At 30.7% G+C, this 13,116-nt stretch overlaps 1 long non-coding RNA gene across 1 annotated transcript in view; it reads right to left on the bottom strand.

Moving 5' to 3' along the window:
• Window positions 1–408: 408 nt before the first annotated feature.
• The window catches only part of LOC105109137 (uncharacterized), a 16,672-nt gene continuing 3,964 nt past the window's right edge, over window positions 409–13,116 (bottom strand). Inside the window, exons 2-3 of the long non-coding RNA XR_839171.1 lie at window positions 10,123–10,125; window positions 409–420 (exon numbers count right to left, since the gene is read on the bottom strand). This is a non-coding gene — a long non-coding RNA (uncharacterized LOC105109137). The remainder of the gene's footprint in view (window positions 421–10,122; window positions 10,126–13,116) is intronic.

Genomic DNA, 13,116 nt, shown 5'->3' with positions numbered 1-13,116 from the left:
GGAATAAATGATTGAAATTGTAATAACTTATTTCATTCAACTCGTAATGCAAATTACATGAAAAAGCTACATAATGAATAATTCGTATGATTAAAAGAACAACTAAATTAGTCAATACATTGAAATCAAAATTTTACACAAGCAAGGATCACCTAAACACTATCAGTAAAGTGTTTTGAGAAAAAGCGTTTTGAGAAAAATATGTGGACCAATAACACTACCAGCAAAGGCTAGCGATAGGCAAAACAATAAATGTCAAATGGTAAGGATTTCAGTATGATTAAAAGAACAACTAAATTAGTCAATACATTGAAATCAAAATTTTACACAAGCAAGGATCACCTAAACACTACCAGTAAAGTGTTTTGAGAAAAAGCGTTTTGAGAAAAATATGTGGACCAAAAACACTACCAGCAAAGGCTAGCGATCGGCAAAACAATAAATGTAGTTAGACACCCACGTTAATCTAAAAAAAATAAATGTAGATTATAAATAATTTTTTTCAATACGGTATGGTACTAAAAAGAAAAACTACAATACATTACATTTTATAATCTTTATAAAGAAACCTAATAAATCATTACATTATATTTATATATCATGTACTTCCGCACAAACTTTCATATAGAACTAGAACCAGATCGTTCTAGATTTGGATGGGTTTACATACCAACATTAAAGTCAAAGAATTGTTAATACAATTAACTCAAGATTGTTGACTAAAACGTTCTTATCACTTATTTGGAAAATTAAAGATAAGCAAAGAAAAATCTAATAAAGAAAAGTGAAAGAGAGAAATTGGAAGGATATAAAATAAGGGGAAAAAGGTCGGGTGAAATAAAATCTCTTTTTTTCTCTTTTTAGGAAAAAAAATTATATTTTTAATGAATAGATTATTATTTTTATGAATAGGGAAAAGGTACATTGAAATTTGGAGGTAATTAAGAAAAAGATTAAGTTGTAGATATATATAAAAAAACATTTAGAATTCCACAATGGGTGTAATAATGAAAGGAAGTCGAAGGTGAAATTAGTTGTTGAGGTGACTCGAGGGCTAACGATGGTTTGATTGTGACCTCTAGAGTGCATTTATTGGATTAGGTCTTGCATTGAAGCCTTGCACCTCTCGGCAGCTAGAAGTTGATAATCCCATAGGAAAATAATTTTGCTTTATTTTAGTGGTCCCGTTCAAAGGAATATTGGTTTGGTTATCATAAATATGGGACCTTGCCACACGTAGTTTGCCTTAATTTTTTTCAGAGTTGAGGAACGGATTAACTAACATTCTCTGAAGAAAATCTTTGTTTTGCTTTCTTAAAACATTTTACTTGAAGAAAGAAAGAGGACAAACGGGAAATTACTTGGTAGAGATAACCAAGAAATATATTATTAAGGGAAGGACCTAATTTTATATTCTAAATAAACATCATCTTCAAATTTCATTTTAGTATTTGAAATTATATTGCTGAATATTTTTTAAAGTATTTTTATCTAAAAAATTTATTCAAATAATATTTTTTTAATTTATTTTAACATTGACATATCAAAAAAATTTATAATAAAAACTTTAAAAAATTCATTTTAACACAAAAACAAAAATTTCTTAATCGTTATGCGACCCTACCAAACCACACATAAAACAAGTTTGAACAAGAAGCCCAACTATTCACCTCACTAGTTGAACTATGTATTCATAGCACACAGGTCACATTACAATGATAGAGAGGGAGATGTGCATGATAAGACCTGGTTGATTTTAATTCACGGGTTAGATTAATTTTATTTTAATACAAATAAAATAAATAAAATATTTAAGTATTGTTAATATATTTCTTAATAAAAAAGTTAAATAAATAAAACTATATTATGATTGATGTTATATCATTAAATAGACTGATAAATTTAGAGATAACTGATTGATTTATAAAAACATATTTTCACTTAAAAAATCAGAATATATTTTTTTTAAGTATTGAAATGATAACATATTAGATTGTTTTATATTAACTCAGGTTAATATTTCAAATTCATTACTCATGTAATAAAATTATGATAATTCTATACAAAGCAAAGAAAAAATTTATTAAACTTAATTTTCAATCAATTCAATGTTAAAAGATAAGATTTAAAACAAAATTAAACTTAAAAAAATAAGTGGAGTCAACTTAAGTTAACTTGTCAAGCATGAGTCATAAGATCAGAGTAAACTTATATATATAAAAAAATCAAAATAAATTATAAAACTTAATTCTCATTCAACTCAATTTTGAAGAGTAAAATTAAAAAAACATAAAAAATCACTCAAGTTAACCAACCAAACGAGTGACTCAGATCATGAGACTAAGATAACTTCATAGAATGCAAACCTAAACAAATTATAAACTTAATTCTCAATCAACTCGATATTAAAGGATATAATTAAAAATAATCCAAATAAAAAAGGATAAAAAATCTAAATCAAGTAACCTAACTAGTGACTCAGATCATAAGATCGTGATAACCATATAAAAATTGATAAAAAAATTTAAAAATATCAATTCTCAATCAACTAATTTTAAAGGATTAAATTGAAAAAAATAAAAAATTAACCCAGGACAACTCAAGTTAACCTGCTAGAAAACTAGGATAAATTTATAGAAAATATTGTAAAAAATTATAAAGTCTGATTCTCAATCAATTCAATCTTAGAGAATAAAAAAATTAATTAAAAAATAAAAAAAGACCTCAATCAACATAGTTAACCCGTAAAATTCACAACTCGTATTACGAGACTAAGATAACTTTATAAAAAATAAATCAAGATAAATTATAAAGTCTCATGCATAATAAATTCTATATTTAACGATAAATTTTTTTAAACAAATGCCCTAAAACATTTAGAACCAAAAAGCGAGAAGAGCTTACTCTCGTATTACGAGACTAAGATAACTTTATAGAAAATAAATTAAGGCAAATTATAAAGCCTCATGCATAATAAATTCTATATTTAATGATAAATATTTTTAAACAAATGCCCTAAAAAATTTAGAACCAAAGCGAGAAGAGCTTACTTTTTTATTTTTTATTGCTATAGTGAAAAACCAATCTCTCTTAAAGAGTGTTTCAAATTGCGATTGGACTATGATTCTGAAAAATTTTGAACTTTTTAAATTTAAATTAATTATTTTTTTTATCATTCTAATGTACCAATATAAAGAAATATTATTTTCATATATTATTAAGATACTTTAAAAAATAATTTTTATCATATTCTTAAACAGTAAATTAGTATATATATATATATATATATATACACCATAATTGGACCTACCAGCTAGAATAAATTAATTCATATGAAATGGTTTCGTTGCTTTTTGCCACAGTAAAATTTGGGTCTTATTTTTCGAGGAATTAAAATGCCAGGTATAAAATCTTACTCAAAGGACTAGAAAACATCTTATATATTCGATCCACAATGCATTCCGACATCTTACATCATAGGCCGAAGCATGCATGAGGATAAGGTGCTAGCTAGCTATCTTCCCTCAATGTGGTCCTAAGCGTTGGGATATGGAGAAGATTTTCTTGTTGGGAAACCATAACGTAGTTATGGCCTCTCAGAATATACATAATTACTGCGCCACCCTTTCTGAAGCTTTGTTTTGATTGAATTTGAAGCCATGAATACAAGGTAGATATTTGCCTACTTTTGAGAAGGGTTCTGGTATCTATCAAGGTAGGTATGGAAGGGGTGGAGAAATGACTTCGTTAATTATATGCTGAAAATTGAAATTTCAAGGATTAATTGTTCATATTGTCTCAGCATGATACCATACCCAGCACGTACATGTATCTTTATTGTTTTAATTACGTACTTCCTTTACATGCTTATTTATTTATTATTTTTTTTAATTATTATACTAGTTAATACCTTTTCCTAGTTTTGTTTTTATAATAATTCGCCTGAGGTGAATAACTGTGGTATTCATGATTTATTGCTTATGTGAAAATTATTTTTTTATCTTAATTAATGTAATATCAATGTTTATTGCTCAATTTAATAACATGATTGTTTAGAGCTCAATTGGACATTTATGGTTTAATGATAGATAAATACTTCTTGACTTGGTATTTGATTGAATTATATGGTTTATTACTTATTTGAACTTATAATTTAATATAAATACAATAATATTAGGTTTAATATAAACATTGTGTATTTATAATATGATTAATTACTAATTTTTTTTTTATTGATATAAATGGTGTGTATTTATAATATGATTAATTACTAATTTATATTTTTTTATTGATATAAATGGTCAAGATAATTTGCACATATCTCAATTAATTTTATATATTTTAAAGTTAATAATCATATAAATTTTAGTAATTCTGAAATTAAAATTGATAAATTTCAATTACTAATCCATTCATGCTTGAATTGGTTTGCTATGAGATTTATGTAAAATTAAAATCCTATTTAATTGCTAGATAGTTATGGTCTTCTAACGAATTAAGCTCTAAGTACAAAAATCTTCCATTTTTTTCCAGTGAGAAATATATATATATATAGGTAACAGGAGGGCTAGCTACGCCCCCCTCACTGTCTTCTTAAAAGATTTGTGAGGGTTACGGCTTCCTCACCCTATGTCGTTGCACCACCTATGCCTTTCTAACATGCAGCATTGTTTTCTTATTTAAAAAGAAAAAAAGAAAAGAAGAATAGCACCGTGTGTGTTGCACGAAGCTTTCAACCATGACATAAGATGATGAATGAACATGAAATATATATTTTTACAAGTCAAAATTCGCAATCATTAATAGCACAATAATTAATACCCACTATAAGGCTATATAATTGACCATATATTTAATTCATTGTCTGTATATACCTGACTTTTATGTCAAACAAGGTGAGTGCTGAGACTTCTAATTAATTAAATAGGCTTCAAGACAATTTACTCATGGACTCGTAATATATTCGTACTTAAGAATCAGGTTTTCATTATTAAAAAGGAAAAAATAAAAAAGCCAAGAAAAAGGGAGTTCCAGTTTCACCTTGATGATTTAACTTTTTGTTGAATGAGAAAGGCAATCAAAATGGAGATAAAAGATTACCAACTCAAACCTTGGCCTCCATCTGTCAATTAACTAGCAGCCCTACATTTGATCCACAGGCAAGGGATATCAAACATAATCTAAGAGGAAGAAATAAAAAAAAAAAAATGAATTCCATGATCCAAAGCTACCAAATCATTTTTGTTTATCGATCCTATGAGAAAATCATCCTTAAGCTGTTTATTATAAACCTTAAGACAAGTGACTAATTAATGTTTTGAGTTACTTCATACAACTCCAGCAGCGCTTCGCTTTTTCTCAGATAGTAGCTTTATTCTTCATCTTCTTTTATTTTATTTTTTTCGCATTTTGTTTGCACTCTCCTTTCTCCTTGGCTGCTGTATTTCCTTGGCCTTTACTTGATCTATGAAAAACAAAAAGAAGAAGAAGAGGGTGAATAATCAATGAGCTATCATAATTAAGGTGGCCAAGAACAACAACAATCTTGTTAGGTTGTAGCTAGGTTCTGCTCAAATTACTAGGACGTCCACCAACCTTTTCTTCTTGTTCTCATCGAATAAGTTAATCAAATTATGAACCAGGGCTTTCGAGGGATAGGCAAATAGGGCTCATTTTATTTCCAAGTGCTAGCAAGGGGACGTGGATCATGTCGTCCACCATATACTGACCATTCACACTGTACATCAGTAGGGATGACTTTTCGGCTGGCATGGAAAAGTGAAAATGTCCTCCACGATCATGATGAAGAACATGGTTTTATAGCACATCCTGATACATATATAGGCTAACTTGTCATGTGTTTTTGTCCCTGTACCGTTGCCCTGTTTTATATATTTTTTATTGGCATGGTCCCTATTCTCTCATTTTTCTCCATTGGTCCCTTCACTTGAGAAAATTTCTTGATAGGGTCCCTCCATTCAACTTCCATGCAATTTACCATGTTTTCAAGAATTAACAGTAGAATGGAAAGAAGTTGGATAGAAGAATGCATGAAAGATGTTCTAGAGCGTAGGGACAAACTGAATAAGAAAATAATACGGAGGTCTTCTCAAGAAAATATCAAAAGAACAGGTACCAAGCATACGAATAACCCTATATAGCTGGGTACCGTGGTCATATCAAGGTACGATAAATGATTGTTGGAAAAGGTGCATAATATGAAATGAACAAAAGTGCATTTCTGCCCATTCTAAAGAACAGAAACACATTGGCGTGTAGACTCATGGGGGATAACGTACACCATTAGAGCTAGATGTAGCTAGCTAGCTCCCGAAGACGAGCAAAACGAAAGGAAGCGTAAGAATAAAACGCGGAGCTTATAGCGAAATGATAATGACTTCGACTCAATATCGGTTGTCATGAGTTAAGCTATTTTGGCAACTGGATAGGTAGACTATGGTGTGTGCTGGTAAATCTAATAAATTCAATGTACTCGGTTTTCAGAGGTGATAACAGAAGATATTGTTTTATCTTGTCATCTTGAATTTGGCTATATTCTTATAAGAAGAAGCACTAAATCTGTTAGAAATTAAACTTTATCTTGTTATTATGGTAGTTGTAAATGTATAAAATTATAATAATTTTATTTGTAATAATTACATCTTAAATAGTTCAAAAACATCGTAAAAAGTTTATCCTAAAAAGATATGAAAATATATAAATAGTGAATTTTTGAATTTTAAAATACTCAACTCTTAACCTTAAGAGTTTTAACTCATCTTATATAATATTTTTATTGAATGCATAACTCTGAATGAATTTTTATAAGTAGCTGTAATTATTGATAAGTTACTATTATTTTGAAAAAAAATTAAAAACTATGTTAATTCCAACAATGTCCTTTGTAATGTTGACATTAGAAGAAACATAATATTTAGCATATTATTGAGTAAAAATAGATTTAAGATGACCTTTGTGATTGAGAAAATTTATATTGTTTAAGAATATAGCTTAAATAATATAGGTTTTAAAATTCTTATTTATATAGAGTTTAAAAATATAGGTTTTAAAAATAGCTTAAATAATATAGGTTTTAAAATTGCTTTAAAACATGGTTTAAGAACAAAAAAAAAACACATTTTTTTTTTGAAAATTTTTGGTAAGACAAATATGGCCTTAGATTCTAATAGGCTCAACCCAATCATACGGGTTTGACTTCCTAACCCAAAACACAAATTAAATTTAAAAATGAAATAATTAAGATCAAAAAGATTTTTTACTTGAATTTTTTGAATAACACGAAGAACACTTTCATAAATCCAAAAGTTAAATTGTGAATTCAGGTCAAATTGCATTAAATAAAGGACACAAAATAACAAAACATGGAAGATTAAAGCATAACGATGCATCAAATGAAAAGGCAAACCATAAAATACATGAATCATACCCGAAAATCCTAAACCTAAATCCACATATTTGAAGAACATTATAGATCGATTGATCCATTACAAGCACTTAATGTACAAATTAATGGCAGAGAACGATAGTGTATAGTTTTAGGCTTTGATCAAAGCACACAAATCAAACAACAACATTAGTTTGTAAGAAATTGGAAATGATAGCTTATGAACATTCAAACCAAATCTAGAAAAAAAAATATAAAGTGCTTAACCTATAAATTGACTAAATCCATTGAAGCATGGCCTCTCCCACAAACTTTGATTCAAGCATGCTTATTATAACTTCTTTAAAGCATAAAAAACTAAATAAAATAAAGAAAGGAAACAATTCAACATATAACTTCAAATGAAAATTATTTTACTTTAACATTGTTATGTTAGATTAGAATTATTTTTAAATAGACTAAACATGAATGATGCTTGCTGAAGAAACAACAAACTACCTAGAAAAATAATTGATAGTCATAATTTGATAACTCTCGTATAATCAACAAATCAAATCAAATCACTAAATTGAACATCTAAACATTATTATTGATATCATAATAGACAATTAACATGCTAAACAATAATGGTAATAGCATCAAACTTGAGTGTCAACTAAATTTTCCTTATAAAAAATAGATACATTGCAATTAAATTTTATAAACAATCATCACAAATAAATAGTAAGCACTTATAAATACAACAAAGATTAAAGGAAAGGTATGTTACTTGAGCTACACCTTCTCATCAAAAGTTTAAGGTATATCTTCTTCAATTAATGATGTTTCTGGTTTGGAATTTATAGCTCTTTTTTTTAGCTCTAGATCATTGATGTTTCTAGCTCCTAACCTTGATTTGTAAGTTTCTTTTTCTTCTTCTTTTTTTTTTCACTAACTTTTAACATTATTTTTTTGGTTTTTTCATCTCAATCAACTTAAGAATTTCTCTCTTGGTTCTCTCTATAATTTTTCCTCCGCTCACTTTCTTTAAATTGAGTTACCACAGTAATTAAGAATGAGACGAATAATAATAAGAATGCTTATTTTTTTATTTGCTCGAGTCTTATGATATATGATATGGTAGGTTAGAACATGTGAATTATAATTATATACAAAGCTTACCTATTCTTCAATTATTACCAAGTGTGATTTTTTAGAAAAATCATAAGTGTGAGGTTTGTGTAAATAAAAATTCACAAACCTTCTTCTTAAAAAATTTAAAGAAGTAGTAAAATTAATTTATTCGGATATTAGGGATTTAAAATTTGTATAAATTACAAGTAGAAAAAAAATATTCTATTACTTTTATAAATAATTATATAAGGTATATTTATACCTATTTGCTTATAAGAAAATACGAGACTTTTAAAATATTTTAAAAAATTAAGATAATAAAGCTAAAAATCAATTTACGAAGAAAATAAATGTCGCACGTGTGCGGCGTCGAGTGAGTTTTCCACTTTTATCAGGAAAATATATAATATCTATCAGGAAAATATAGGGGGACAAGAAAATGTAGTCTTTTGCTGATGAAAGCAAAACATTTTTTATTATTTTTTTAATGAATTGACAAAAACCAGGTATTTTAATACCGAATTTGTATCTTTACAATATAAAAATTCAAACCGATATTGATCAACACGCAGTAACAAAATTGCAGAAAATAACATATTCTTCAAAATAATTCTTTGAAGAAAATTCTTTGAATGGGCCAGACTCGACCCAAAAGGAAACAGGGCCAAAATCAGCCCAAAATAAAACGGGCCTACTTTCTAAAGGGTTGGACTCAGCCCAGCCGCATGGGCTAGGCTAATATTCGAGCCCGGAACAACAGTAATCAATACTGTATATGAGAACAGTAACTGGGTTACTGTACACGCATAGTAACCGGGTTACTGTACATGAGCACAGTACCCGTTAATTAATTAGCTTGTACAGTAACTAGTTAATTAATATCGTGCACCTGCACAGTAACTAGTTAATTACTACTGAGCACCGACACTTACCTGGAATGAGAAGCTGACGGTGGGCTGGTGGTGGTGCTCGTGGCCGGTTTGGGTGGTGGCGTTGCTACGGTAGTGGTTTGGGAGCCCGGTGACAGCAACTGTTCTTTCTTCTTCTTCCCTGTGCAAAGGTGCCCACCTCTAGTTTTTTCCTTTTTATGCCTGCTTCTATTCTACTCACTATCAATGTCTTTGTTTTGTCTCCCTCGTCCCAATGTCTTCTCTCCTTCTAGTCTGTTTTACCTTGGTTTCTCTCCTCTCTTTCTCCTCTGTCCACCCCTATTCTTTCTTCTCCTTCTGTTGCTAACGGTGTTCTGTTGGTGACTAAAAGGGCAGTGGCAGTTAGGGGTGATGCTGGTGGCGGTGGAAAGGAAGCCGATGATGCCTCACGGTGATTATAAAGGTGGCGGTGGCTGGGGAGCCCAATGACAGCAGCTGTTTTTTTTTTCTTTCTTCTTCCCCCTGCAGAGGCGCAGGTCTACCTTTTCTCCAATAGTACTACAACGAGGAGGGGGCAAGAAGATGGTGAGCTGAAAAATGATGATCCTTGGCAGTGTTGATGTGTTTGTATTTCCCTCCCTCTGTTTCAAAGCTTCTCCGTCTTCCCTCAGTTCTCCTCTTGTTAAAAAATTCCCCCCTATTCTCCTTTCTTTCTTTCCCTTCTCTTATTCAAACTTTCTTTTCCCTCTATTCCCTTTTTGTCTGCTAGTGTTTAAGGACAGTATTACAGGCAAGGGGAGCGGCCTACTGTTACGCGTGGGGAGTAGGGAGACACTTGGTGAGGTCTCCAACGAGAGGCGTGGGGCTTTAGGTTTTGGGTTTTGGGACTATATATATATATATATATATATTGTTTTTACTTATTTTATTGGTGGGGACCCAAAAATAGGTTATAGTAGATGCAACTTTATAATACTTACGGAGCAGGGGTTTTGCATAGTAAGTTTTATAAAGATAAACAAAACTGAACTTCCAAAACTGATATTGTCGAAGCTTAATCGATTTGAAACTTTATCTTTACAGTAATTTCCCTTCAACCCGAAACTACAATCAAAACTTAGTCATCTTGAGATCTCAATCTAGCGATCCTCTGACTTTTTACTTCGATTAGATTAACCTGGAATTCCATTTGAGAACCAAAAATCTATATTTGTAGCTTGGCCAACTTGAAATCCCATCTGGTGATTTACTTTAGCCGAAGCTGATATCTGTATTGCGGTTGGGCTAACCTGAAATCCCTTTTAGCGACCTCCTTTAACCAAAATAAAAAAACTATATTTATAGCTCGGTCAACCTGGAATCCCATCTGGCGATTCCCTTTAATCAAAGCTACTTGAGATCCCATATGACGACCTCATTCAATTGGAACTAAAAAAATATATACAGCTTGATCAACCTGAAATCCCATCTAGCGATTCCCTTTAATCAAAGTTACTTGAGATCCCATCTTGCGACCTCATTCAACCAAAACCAAAGAATATGTGTAACTTGGTCAACTTGAAATCCCATTTGGCAATTTCCTTTAACCAAAGCCACCTGAGATCCCATCTAGCGATCTCTTTTAACCAAAACCAAAAAATATGTGTAACTCAGTCAACCTGAAATCCCATCTGGTGATTCCCTTTAACCAAAGCCACTTGAAATCCCATTTGGCGATCCTTTTTAACCAAAACCAAAGAATGTGTAACTCGGTCAACCTGAAATCCCATCTAGTGATTCCCTTTAACCAAAGCCACCCGAGATCCCATCTGGTGATCTCCTCTCACTAGAAGAAAATAATATATGTAACTTGGTGAACCTGAAATCCCATCTGGTGATTCCCTTTAACCAAAGCCACCTGAGATCCAATCTGGCGATCCCTTTTAACCAAAACCAAAAAATGTGTAACTCGGTCAACCTGAAATCCCATCTGGCGATTCCCTTTAACCAAAGCCACCTGAGATCCCATCTAGCAATCCCTTTTAACCAAAACCAAAGAATATGTGTAAATTGGTCAACTTGAAATCCCATCTGGCGATTTCCTTTAACCAAAGCCACCTGAGATCCCATCTGGCGACCTCATTCAACTGCAACTAAAAAAATATGTGTAGTGTGGTCTCATTGTAATGGGTGACCTACCCAGAAAAATATTGGTCTCATTATAATGGGTGACTTACCCAAGAAAAAAAGGAAAGAATGGTCTCTTTGTAATGGGTGACCTATCCAAGTGGAATAATGACATCATTGTCATGGGTGACCTGATTAGTACTTAAAAGTGCATTTTTATCATGGTTTTATATCATCATTTTGCACTTGAAGTATCAATAACTCCTTAATTAAAGCATGTTTTATAATAATATATCTAATAATATAAGATACCTTTAATTTGTGGTAAATGTTCATTTTAAATGCAGGCCTATCACATAAATGAAAGGATTGATTGATGACTTTAAGAACTTAAATTGCAAAGGCAAAGAGATGACCAAAATTAGAAAAGAGATGTCGGTGCAATCCAAACCGGAACACTATTCGGTAATTGGGTCATATCTGGAGCTATAAATCTCAGACTTAGGTCTAATTTATATGGATGGAAAGGTAAGACATAGCCCTACAACTTTCATATGGAGCTCAACATCTAAAAAGGCCATTTTCAAGTCCAAATTATAGCAACAACAAAGAAGCCCGAATCTGTCCTCCAGCCTGAGCACTGTTCAGTATTTTGGCCATATCTAGAGTTCTAGAAGTCCAAATTAGCTGAATGTTTTACACACGAAAGCTGAGACAATTGCCTACAACTTTCATGTTTTCAAGTGGCTCCAATGTTGACGTTATCAATGATGTTTTGGGCAGACAAGAGAAGATAAGGATTGTCATCAAGTCAAGAGTTGGCCGCCCACTCATCAATTGGTCATCAAATCAATAGTTGCCAATTTTGGCCTATAAAAGGAGGCATTTGCCATGCATTTAGGCATCTTGGTTTCCAGATCAAGATCATGCTCTTCCTTTCTCTCTTTGTATTTTTTGTATTGCTTATACTTTGCTTTCATTAATATCAAGTTTATGTCTTTCAATTCCTTTGCTTTGCTTTGTTAACTCTTATATTATTTATGTTCTTATTTTGTTTATTTATTTTTCTTTCTTTCATTATGTCTAGCTAAATTTATTATGTCAAGGTGAAAAGGTTACACTAATGGTGTAAGAATAAGTATATTGTAAACTTAATATGGACTTTAATGTTTGATACTAACATGTTTTGTATTTGTTATCTTGTTCACTCTTTAATACTTTGCTTGTTAAATGACTAATCTTGATTTATATTGTATAACACTTGGTACAACAAATGCTTGGCACTTTCATAGTTCATACTGTATGGTATAACCGACACGTGAGCTATGAAAGGAAGTTGATTTGTTGTTAACATAAGTTATAATCATGAATGCTTGACGAGATTTAGAAGTACTAGCATTAATGGAATAAGATGACTAATGTAATCATATTAACAATCTATAATCTAATTGGAACCTCCTTTGTGTGTGGTTTCCAATTGAATAATAAGAGTTTATATTATACTTGTTTGACATACCATTAGTGAAACCTCTAACATTAACATTTGTTATTATTATTGTTTAATCTTTACATTAATTTTCCATCTTCAAGTTCTCATCATCTTCTTCTTCTTCTCTTTCTTTA

The sequence above is a fragment of the Populus euphratica genome, unplaced genomic scaffold (genome assembly GCF_000495115.2).
Source record: "Populus euphratica unplaced genomic scaffold, PopEup_1.0 scaffold208.1, whole genome shotgun sequence".
Lineage (NCBI taxonomy): Eukaryota > Viridiplantae > Streptophyta > Magnoliopsida > Malpighiales > Salicaceae > Populus > Populus euphratica.
Note: the sequence above shows the minus strand (reverse complement) of the source record. Positions and strands in the feature narration are given on the sequence as shown.